The following is a 12,011-nucleotide window of genomic DNA, read 5'->3' as shown; positions in this document are numbered from 1 at the left end:
AAATTTGCATTTGTTTTAACTACTTTCAGTTTCTTAGATGCAATGTATATACAAATGCAAGACAGAATTAGTTGTTTTCTGGAAGTATGCCCTTGTTTCTCACTGTTCAGCATGTGTGCATATATATATATATATATATTGCTAAAATTACATCCTAATGATAGCAAATTGCAGAATTATGAGATATTCTGTACCTTTAAAAAAAATTTTTTTTAGAAATAGAAAATTGGGAGACTTTAATAGCAGATGCTGCATCTTGAATACAATTTACTGGAACTGCTTTTCTCTAATCATACAGAAATCACTTTATATCCCAGAGAGATCTCAAAAATATATAGGAATCCATTTATCCTCCAAGAAAATGGAAGTCTTAGAGTAATGACAAGAACCTGCAATCAAACTGGAAGCCCTGATGTCATAAATTGAGATGATGCCCTAATGGCTAGAATTTCCAAATCCACAACATAGTGAAGACATGAAAAAATGAGGACAATATTGACCACAAACGGTATCTATCATTTTAATCTTTCTCTGTTCCTTTGTAAGAATTTTTCAAAAGAGAATTTATACATTTGTATAATGAAGGATTTATAATCTCCATTTCTAGGTTAATTAATTGGTACCTGATGCATTTATTAGAAACTGATAAAATGAATTATGCACACATAAAGTTACTTTTTCATATTTTCTACCTGTGGCTAAAGAAGGTAATCTATGTCCAAACAATAAATCATTCCAACTCCAAAAAATAGTTAAATAAGTGTTTTAGAAAGCATCGTATCCAGTAGACTATGCAATTTTATTTCCTGCCAGAGGAAAACTCTAATGTTGATTTCTCTATCTTCCTAAAAAGTGAAAAAAAAAATTATAAAAGCTTACATTTTTAATGTGGTCTTTCACATTTACATTATTTTAAGCCTTTGCAAAGTAATGAGCTTCAGTAAATTTAGACTCTAGTTTTGATTTTAAAAAAATCACTGGGTCTCAAATGGAAATGTTAAAACTATCTAAATGCAAGGCTACTTTTTAGTATATTTATGGTTTTAGTTCTAGACAAGTATGTCAGAATTTCAGGAAAAAAGAGTTGGATAGATAATGATTCAGTTGATAGATTGTAAGAATATATTATTTAAGTTTGCAAAAGTGATATTTTATGATATTTTATGCCCTGTGTTTGATTCAATGTCATCCAAATGAAAAAAGGATCAAAATATTACCATGAAAAAGTTTTCAGACATTTTTCAAGATAATAGGCATTCATTTCCTTTTCTGTCAACAGCTTTGGAAGCAGTTGTTAGAAATACATCTAATCTCTTTTAAACTGCAGATCCTTAAGGCTGCTGTGATCACTAAACCAAAGATTTTCTAATTTGCAGATTTAGTTAGCAGACGTAGTTAGCACTATTCTCATAGCATTAGCAGGCACATATACCTCATTTCAATTTCTTCCTTAAAATATCATTGTAGTCTGCTTCTGGCAAGAATAATTTTCATATTAGCAGAACAACAAATGAAAATGTGAAAGTTTAAAAACTCATGTCATTTATCCTAGAAGACCATATCGTGAAAAGTATGTATGAGTCAATAGACTTTAAGAGAAATACCGTAATTCTCATTCTTTTAAGTGGTTTGAGACTTCCCTAATGATATTGCAATAAGATATAAGCAATGATATAAGCAGTAAGAAACAATTTGACTAGTATTATACGGATATTTTTATTATCTATGCTTCCTAACAGTGCCTTTATAAAAATATTTAAAACAAGTTGTTGGGAAAAACGGACCTGAACTTTCAGTATAACAGTTTCTCTGCCATTCATGTCTGAATAGAGTTGCTTGAATAATACAGAAATATCCAGTTCTATAACTAGAGCAATGGAAACTGACATCTAAAATTTTGGATAGCATGATAAAAAGAGAAGTTTTTGTATATTAAACAAATGCAACAGCCACTGTGATTCTTTACATCACTGTCTATATCACCAAGATTCTGAATCATGTTTCTTTTTATAAGACTCTACACTGCCTTGATCATCTCGCAAATGTTAATGATTTTGCATTGGCCAAAGAGTAACTGTCTCAGTGTACTGGGATTTATAATGTGTGGATCTGCCCCGTCACTATGAAAGTGACTTGCTAATTGCCTATCTACATGTCTACCTACTAATGCTGAGCACAGCAAAACAACTGGTTTATTGTTCTTTGAGAACTTCTTCAGTGAGGGAAATACCAAGATCATAAGCTCATTGGCTCACTGTCTTACCTTCTTTAAATGTCAGTGCTGGCACTTCTTTCCTTTGGTGCACTCCCTCTTTGTTAATTATTTTATGTACACTGATGACTCCCACATTTATAACTTCAGTCTCAACTTCTCCTCTGAACTCCAGACTCCTATATCCAACAGCCTCATTAATATTTCCCTTTAGATGCTCAGTTGACGTCTCAAACTTTCTACGTTGAAAACCAAACTTAGTTACCACCCATCTATTCCAACATAGATTCCACTTTAGAATCATTCTTTAGTCTTTCTGTCACACACATACCACAGTTCATCTAACAGCCTTCAAATATATCTAGAATATTAAGAAGAGGTGGCAAGAATACACAGAAGAACTGTACAAAAAAGATCTTCACGACCCAGATAATCACAATGGTGTGATCACTCATCTAGAGCCAGACATCCTGGAATGTGAAGTCAAGTGGGCCTTAGAAAGCATCACTATGAACAAAGCTAGTGGAGGTGATGGAATTCCAGTTGAGCTATTTCAAATCCTGAAAGATGATGCTGTGAAAGTGCTGCACTCAATATGCCAGCAAATTTGGAAAACTCAGCAGTGGCCACAGGACTGGAAAAGGGCAGTTTTCATTCCAATCCCAAAGAAAGGCAATGCCAAAGAATGCTCAAACTACCACACAATTGCACTCATCTCACATGCTAGTAAAGTAATGCTCAAAATTCTCCAAGCCAGGCTTCATCAATACATGAACTGTGAATTTCCTGATGTTCAAGCTGGTTTTAGAAAAGGCAGAGGAACCAGGGATCAAATTGCCAACATCTGCTGGATCATGGGAAAAGCAAGAAAGTACGAGAAAAACATCTATTTCTGCTTTATTGACTATGCCAAAGCCTTTGACTGTGTGGATCACAATAAACGGTGGAAAATTCTGAAAGAGATGGGAATACCAGACCACCTGACCTGCCTGTTGAGAAATCTGTATGCAGGTCAGGAAGCAACAGTTAGAACTGGATGTGGAACAACAGATGGTTCCAAATAGGAAAAGGAGTACATCAAGGCTGTATATTGTCACCCTGCTTATTTAACTTCTATGCAGAGTACATCATGAGAAACGCTGGACTGGAAGAAACACAAGCTGGAATCAAGATTGCCGGGAGAAATATCAATAACCTCAGATATGCAGATGATACCACCCTTATGGCAGAAAGTGAAGAGGAACTAAAACCCTCTTGATGAAAGTGAAAGTGGAGAGTGAAAAAGTCGGCTTAAAGCTCAACATTCAGAAAACGAAGATCATGGCATCCGGTCCCATCACTTCGTGGGAAATAGATGGGGAAACAGTGGAAACAGTGTCAGACTTTATTTGTTTGGGCTCCAAAATCACTGCAGATGGTGAATGCAGCCATGAAATTAAAAGACACTTACTCTTTGGAAGAAAAGTTATGACCAACCTAGATAGCATACTCAAAAGCAGAGACATTACTTTGCCAACTAAAGTCCGTCTAGTCAAGGCTATGGTTTTTCCTGTGGTCATGTATGGATGTGAGAGTTGGACTGTGAAGAAGGCTGAGCGCCGAAGAATTGATGCTTTTGACCTGTGGTGTTGGAGAAGACTCTTGAGAGTCCCTTGGCCTGCAAGGAGATCCAACCAGTCCATTCTGAAGGAGATAAGCCCTGGGATTTCTTTGGAAGGAATGATGCTAAAGCTGAAACTCCAGTACTTTTTTCACCTCAGGTGAAGAGTTGACTCATTGGAAAAGACTCTGATGCTGGGAGGGATTGGGGGCAGGAGGAGAAGGGGACGACAGAGGATGAGATGGCTGGATGGCATCACTGACTTGATGGATGTGAGTCTGAGTGAACTCCGGGAGTTGGTAATGGACAGGGAGGCCTGGCGTGCTGCGATTCATGGGGTCGCAAAGAGTCGGACACGACTGAGCGACTGAACTGAACTGAACTATGTCAGCTCCCATACCAATGGAAGCCATCCAGCTCTCACCTGTACTATTTATTGTCATAGTCTTCCAACTAACACACAACTTCCATCTTGACTCCTTGTATACTGTTTATCATTCAATGAGCAGAGTAATTCATTTAAAATATACATCTGATTAGTTTTGACCTTGCTCAAAGTAAAATCAAAAGTTCTGTGCATGGTTTTTTACAAGTTCTACATCATTTACCTTGCATTATCTTCTCCAACCCTAATACATCCTGTCCTCTTTTCTTTCTCTAGACGAAACTGAGCCTTCTTATATTCATATAGGTTGAGCAGTTTCTTGCTCCTGGGCCCTTGAACAACTTCTGTTCTGAAAATTCTTCTCACAGATATGCACATGGCTCCTTCTTTTAGTTAATTTAAATTATTCCTGAAATAACACTTTATCAGACACTCTTGCATGAGCTCCTACATCACTTGTTCTCTTACCCCACCCATTTTTCTTAATAGTTTAATCATATTCATCACATAATCCTCATCCATTATCTAGAATATAAGTCCCTGAATTTTGAGACTTTGGTTTATCCCTGTAGTTTTACCAGCACATAAGGACAATGCCTGGTACAAAGTAGGAGCACAACAAAAATTTATTGAATTAATTCAGAAAAGTTGCATGGAGTGATGGTGTAGAGACTGTGGTAAATACATATTTAATTACAGAAGTTCCTTGGGGTGATATCCATTTATGTAGTAGCTGGAACTGGATACTTGAGCTTGTGGAATATGCTCCTTATACAGCCTCTAGAATTCCTAGGCATATAGGGAAACATTTTTCCCCAAAAGGGAGATTGCTAGTTCTGATTTCATTAGTGTATTCTTATTTATGAGAGGTAGGTGCCAAGGGAAATGGCATTCTTAATCCTTTCAACTACAAGTATGTAGATGTACCTTGCTTCGAAGTCTGACTTATTCGCCTGGAAAAACAGTCATTAAAAACTTGAAATTACCTAAGAAGAGATTTCCTGTGAGGACAGTCACAGTTGGTTGGCAGCACCATAGCCAACATTGCCTCAGTGTCTGGTAATGTGCACATTCCCTTGAGCTTGGGGAATGTCTGCACTGATTTTCTCTCTTTGTGTTTGATGCAGTAACTCTAAGAGTGCCTGGGTTCCACTCTGTGTTCAGAAAATAGCATGGATTTTTGGCTTGTGCATTTGTTTGGTTTTACACCTTTAGCTTCCCCACTTTGTTCTCAACTCATGAGAAGAAGTGATTGAAACTTCTGTCTTAATAATTTGAGGTACATACTGCTTTATAATGGATTGATGTCTTATAATCTGGTTTTTCTTCTCTCCATATATTTGAACATTTGTTGCCATCAGTGCTTCTTAAAATATCTATATCTACATATAGATAAAATGGTTTTATGTAACTGTAGCTTAGTCATGTCCGACTCTTTGCCACCCAATGGACTGTAGCCCGCCAGGCTTCTCTGTCCATGGGATTTCCCAGGCAAGAATATTGGACTGGGCTGCCATTTCCTTCTCCAGGGGATCTTCCTGACCCAGGGATTGAACACGTGTCTCCTGTATTTCCTGCATTGCAAGCATATTATTTACCTGCAGAGCCATAGGGGAAGCACATGTATACATGTATATATGTATATATGCCATTATATCTACAGGGTCAAAGATTTCTGAAACCAGTGTGTATTTTTCATATCAAACTTTCAGGACTAACAAATATTTTTCTTTAATTTCTCAAATTGCCAACTGTTGTAGATTCAAGTTTTGACTCTGGATTCCTTAAGACTTCTCCACCAAAGGCATAAAGGAAACAGCAATTATTAGGTGTCTGCAAATAAGTGGATGGTTTCCTCACCTATTTATAATACACTTATAGGTGATTTTAATATTATATGTAATTGGTTATAAATGTACAGGCACACTGGGTATATATAATTCTATATGCATGAAAATCTTTGATTAAACTATTTGGGACATTGCCATTAATGTCCCACCTTAAACTACAGCATAGACCAACCATATTACCTTAATTCAGTAGAAGAGTTAAGCTCTCTGAAAAGCTTATTAATATGACTGATAGAAGGCATAGTCAAGTGAATCAAATTAAAGGACAATTCTTTTAGAGCTGAAATAAACTATAGTAGGTAATATTTAATAGGAATTTTACTTCTAAAATAGACATTTTTTGAAAAACTGACATAAATCAACATCATGAGTCCTACTATAACCTTTTAAATAAAATATCTCTTTGCTAAAATATATACATATTTTTCCTTTAGTCATTTTTAATCATATTGAAAATAGGATGTTAACCTATGTTCATTTGCATTTCTCTTCAACTATTTGAAAAGACACAGAAAGATAGTCTTTTCTGTGTCCCCATGACAAGTGTGAAGCTGGACACATTACAGATACTTAATAAGGATTCGTGGAAACAGTGGATTCAATTTCCAGTTCTTTTTAGATCACTACACTACCAAATGCTTACTCAAAGTTATATCAGAATATAATAGCTTTGTGGTATATATGATGAAAATTGTTCTATGCACAGATGGAAGTCAACGTTGACCAGCTCTAGATAAAATATTAGACAAACTCAAATAAACAGAGGCTTTGTTTAGCATGTATCACAGAACCAGATGGGAACTTGGGGATCATGAACAAATAAGCATGAGGTTTTCTGTAAGAGATTCTCACAGTGATATATTTCTTTTATGTACCACACTTTTTAAAACATATTTACTGTGAGCTTCATTTGCACTTTCAAAGAACATTATGGGTTGCATAGGGCAAAAAGTATAATTTCCTTTTGAAAAATGGGAAGAAAATCTTACAAACAGAAAGGCAATGATTTGCTCAAGGTCACACAATTAATCAGCTTTTGAATCTTAAAGACGGTTAAATATTAATGTACCGAGGAAGCTACAGTAACATTTATTTTTAAATAAATTCCAGTATTCAAAAAAAAAAAAAAGAGTGGTGCCATTAAATATGGACTGATTTAGAGATATGCCAGTTTTGTATCACTGGAAATAAATAGTGTTGATTGACGAGGGTACTCATACTACAACTACCCACCCATGAACGCTTCACAAAACTCATTAACCTCAGGATCACTTTGGTTAGTACCACCTAGCTATGATTACTCTTTTAACCTACATTTCATTAGAAATACACAGAATGATAATTGGCATTTACTTTTATGAATCCTTGTTACATCTCAAAAGGATTAAATGATAGTTGAAAAAAAGAGGTCATGCCCTTTTTCTATGGATTCCCCACTATCATGCTTAATGGCAAAGAAGGTTTCAATAAATTTTTCATTATATATCTAGCACACAAATATTCTTCTTAGAGTTTGGTTTTTTATGTAGAAATAAAAGTGGATCAGACAAATTTACAAACGATTTATAAGGCAATAAAACAGAAAATGCAAGAAAAGATTAAATATTAGTGTAGAACACACATTCTTAATAGTGATATTAAAGCAAAGCTCTAAGTATAAGCATTGTTACAAAAATTGAAAATAAGTTTCCTATTTAGATTAAAAAGTCACCAAATTTAAAGTGTATCTTTGTCCCTTAGCATATCCTTTCTTCTATTTTTATTTTTTTTAATTTTTAGTCACTCAGTCATGTCTGACTCTTTGCAACCCCATGGATTGTAGCCTACCAGGCTCCACTGTCCACAGAATTCTCCAGGCAAGAATACTGGAGTGGGTTGCCATTTCCTTCATGTTTAAAATTATATTCTCCCAAAGAAATTTTATAAAGGTAGTTTAAAACGTCTCTTTTTAAATTTGCAGTTAGAATAAAATATTGAGGATTTATCATAATCAGTGATAAAATGCAAAAGTGAAATCAGCAATGAATCTAAAATTTTCATTTCTTGTATTTGTTCTTGCTTTTGTCTAACACATTCACAGTTCCCCCAACTTTCTCAGAAGAAAGTAATTAACATGAATTTCTCAGTCATATTTCACAGTTTTAAAGCATAGATATGCTTCTGGATATGTCTCATTCCAATAATCTTTACATTTCTTCATGACTTCTATTGAGTTCTCCACAAGTAAAATAAATTTTTCTCCCTCATATAGTGTATGAATTAATGGATTCTTACCTTGAGAACTTTTCTATTTGAATTAAATGAATGATTATATCTCAGATTAGGAAAGAGGGGAGCAAGAAATCAATTGAAATATCAATATCATATATGGAACACTGCAACATAAATAAGAAACCTATAATAAAGTTCTAAAATATATTCTTATTTTACATTTACATTAAATTAAAAATTATGTGATAATAGATAGTATCTTTGCAAAGCTTAAGAAAAATCCAGAGATGTGAAAATTGGAATGGAGACTGCATGCATTGTCTTTAATGAGATCATTACATTTTTATGTTAATGGCAGCAGTCTTGCTTTGCTATTTTACTGTTTTTAAAAATTTTTTGTCTTCCAATTACTTACTCTGCTTCATTGGTTCTAAGTGATGCAATACACTAAATCACTTGATCTTAGACATTACTTATGAGGGCTACTTTTCGGTTAATTTTATGGCAGCTATATACTATAGTTAGATGTTAAAACAATACAATATAGGCCAAGTTTCATTTTAGTTTTCCCCCAGGGAAATGAATCACATAACGGACAAAATTGAAATTAGATGCTTTTAGATATACATTAATGAGTGATTTTCTCAACTGTGAACTTTATAAATTTGATCAACACTTGAGTTGATTCTTTTACAATATAATAAAACTGCTATCCTGAACATGACTAATCCTTTCATTAAATATATTACTAGACAATGCCATGTTCTCTTTTTATGTTTAAATTTTTTATGGAAAATATCTGACTGACTTATTCTCCCATGGATTATTAGTAATTCCATGTATTAGCTGTTTAATAACATTATTATATATAAGAGAATAATAACAATATGTGACAAAATATGTTTCCCAATCAAATGTCATAAGTCATTTTTGTAGGTCTTCTTCTTGGTGGTAAAGTTGTTGAAGATCTCAAAAGTCTGCAGGTGCTCAAATTCAGGAAAGTTGCATCATAATTAATGTGTTCTATTTGGTAGAAGGATCCATGAAACAATTTTATCTTGAGACTGAAATATATTTATTCTTCTAATTTTGTTCAGGATTAGTTAAAATGTGATTTAACATAGCAAAAGGAATGATATGTAAGGATGTCTTATTTGATGTCAAATTTAAATCTTGGAAGCTTAATCGAATTTTACAGTTAGAAGCTAAAGTTAAGAATTGTTGAACCTCGCATCTTTCATTTTCTCTTGAACCATTTTACACATCACCACCAAGAATAACTTTCCTAAAAACATAATGATCACTTTACAGGCAGCTCAAAAACTCTACATTTGGTCATTGCTTATTAGTCAAACATTTGCATCAACTGACATGCTGCAACTTCTTTTCATTCTAAACTAAACCTTACACTTTGGGCACACTGGCTGTACTAATCTAGGAACCCTGTTTGTGCTTTGCCCTCTCCACAATTTGGCTCATGTTCTTCTTCAAGCCTAGAATTGCTTGCTCTTCACTCTGACCATTCATATTTCTGTACTTCTTTACAACCTGGGCAAATACTCATAAAATTTCCTACAGTTCCTTCCTCTGAACATCTTCCAAATGATTGTTTCTGTAATTAATTTGACAATTTAAATTGGTGTTTCAAAGTATCTTTTTATTTCAAGAAACATTGAATGTCTTCCATATACAAAGTAGTGGTAAAAGTGCTGTAGGGTCATGATACTCAGAGAGAGGTCACAGGAACCAGAAGCATTGTTGATAATACAGAATCCCAGAATCCCACCATGACCTACGGAGCCAGGATTGAGTCTTCATGGCAAGATTAATTAGATCTCTCACTAGATTAAAGTTGGAGGAACTCCACAGTGGAGGATGCAAACATGAGCAAATCATAGCTGCCCTCATACAGATCACTGACTAATTATGGAGCGTTAAATAATCAAGGCGAGTGAACATAAGGGTCTCAAGAGAAGTTAAACAAAGTGTCCAGAGTAGGGGTAGGTTGAAGGGAGAAAGATCACAACGAAATACAAATATAACTCTTTCTGCTATGAAGTGGGCTTCCCTGGTAGCTCAGCTGGTAAAGAATCTGCCTGCAATGCAGGAGACTTTGGTTTGTTGATGCCTGGGTTGAGAAGATACCCTAGAGAAGGGGTAGGCTACACACTTCAGTATCCTTAGGCTTCCCTGATGGCTCAGTTAGTAATCTGCCTGCAATGTGGGAGACCTGAGTTCGATCCCTGTGTTGGGAAGATGCCCTGGAGGGCATGGCAACCCACTCCAGTATTCTTGCCTAGAGAATCCCCATGGACAGAAGAGCCTGGTGGGTCCATGGGGCTGTAAAAGAGTCAGACACAACTGAGCCACTAAGCACACACATTCTTTAGAAGTATCATTACTAATAATGAACACTTACTTGCTGACTCTAGTTCATATGCTTGGTCCAGTGCTGGACATTTAAGGTGCCTTGTTTCCAATCACCATAATGATCATGCTCTGTAGTTATTAGTATCCTCATCCCATACATTAAAAAAAGGATAGATTTAAATATACTAGCTATTGTCCAGGTCAGGATTTAAATCCATGTCTATTTTCTCTATTCTTTCCTTTTGACATTCCCTTCCCTAAACTTGTCATTTATATCATTACTCATACAGTACTTTTCTGTTGAATATTCTATTTTTCTTAAACTTGATTTCAAGGACTTTTAAAGCTTTTACATTTATTTCTCTTTAATTCTGCTCTAGGACTGATTTCAGGTACAAAATAAATATTACATTAGTTTCTGAATATTAACAATGTCCAAAGGAGATTTTTTTTTCAATCTTGACAACATAGGTATACACTGGTCTCAATATAAAGAAGGGGGGCCTAAAGTGTGTGTGCATGTGTGTGTGTCTGTGCATGAAAATAGAAGAGTTAGGTCAGTTAACATAAGTTGAAAACCTGAGAGAATAAAATAATAATTAGCCTGAGTATTACATGAGTCCACTATAATCTCTTGAATACAGTGGAAAAGTAGAATATATTTTATTAATGTATTTGCTTACTTATTAATGGAAATGATGAGACTATACATAATGATTTTACATGAATTAATTAATTAGTTAATTAAATTACCTAATAATCCTTGGTAAATAATCTTTGGGTAAAAACTCCTATTCGATTATCCCATAGAAAAATTATCATATCTATTTTGAAGTAGCATCAGGCTCCCTCTCTTAAAAAAGAATCCTGTAACTGTAAATTTATTAGTTTTCATGAACTCTAAACTTTTAAGTTGATGTATTAATAATTAAACCGTGAGACTTAACATATGTTGAGTGCTCTTAAAACAAACTCAGGCACATCAGTTCTAAGTTGCTTAAAATCCAATATAAGATGGCAATAATCCCTTGACTTAAATAGAGGATTATTTATTTTGGAATAAGTGGCATTTTCTTTTTCTTATAGTCTAGTACAGCATATAGAGTATACTGTAAGGGTTTTCTTTATAACTTGCTCAGATCTAAACGGATTAATCAAATAAAGAAACAAGCATTTGAGAAAGAAGGCTAGTTTCATTCTTCAAAATAAATTTCTTCATTTTTTTATATAGTTGAATTCCATTCATAACAGAAGTATCAGAGACAGCAGGACTTTCAGAAAAGATGAACAGAAAAGGAAATAACTGCATTCATAGCACTTCTAGAGCTTCTGCCTTCAACAGTCAATGACAGTTATAATTGGAGATACTGAAATTCACCCTTT

At 34.5% G+C, this 12,011-nt stretch overlaps 1 protein-coding gene across 1 annotated transcript in view; it reads right to left on the bottom strand.

Moving 5' to 3' along the window:
- Positions 1-12,011, bottom strand: part of KCND2 (potassium voltage-gated channel subfamily D member 2) — a 561,234-nt gene that overhangs the window by 134,542 nt on the left and 414,681 nt on the right. The window lies entirely within an intron of this gene.

The sequence above is a fragment of the Oryx dammah genome, unplaced genomic scaffold (assembly GCF_014754425.2).
Source record: "Oryx dammah isolate SB20612 unplaced genomic scaffold, SCBI_Odam_1.1 HiC_scaffold_18, whole genome shotgun sequence".
NCBI classification, from domain to species: Eukaryota; Metazoa; Chordata; class Mammalia; order Artiodactyla; family Bovidae; genus Oryx; species Oryx dammah.
Note: the sequence above shows the minus strand (reverse complement) of the source record. Positions and strands in the feature narration are given on the sequence as shown.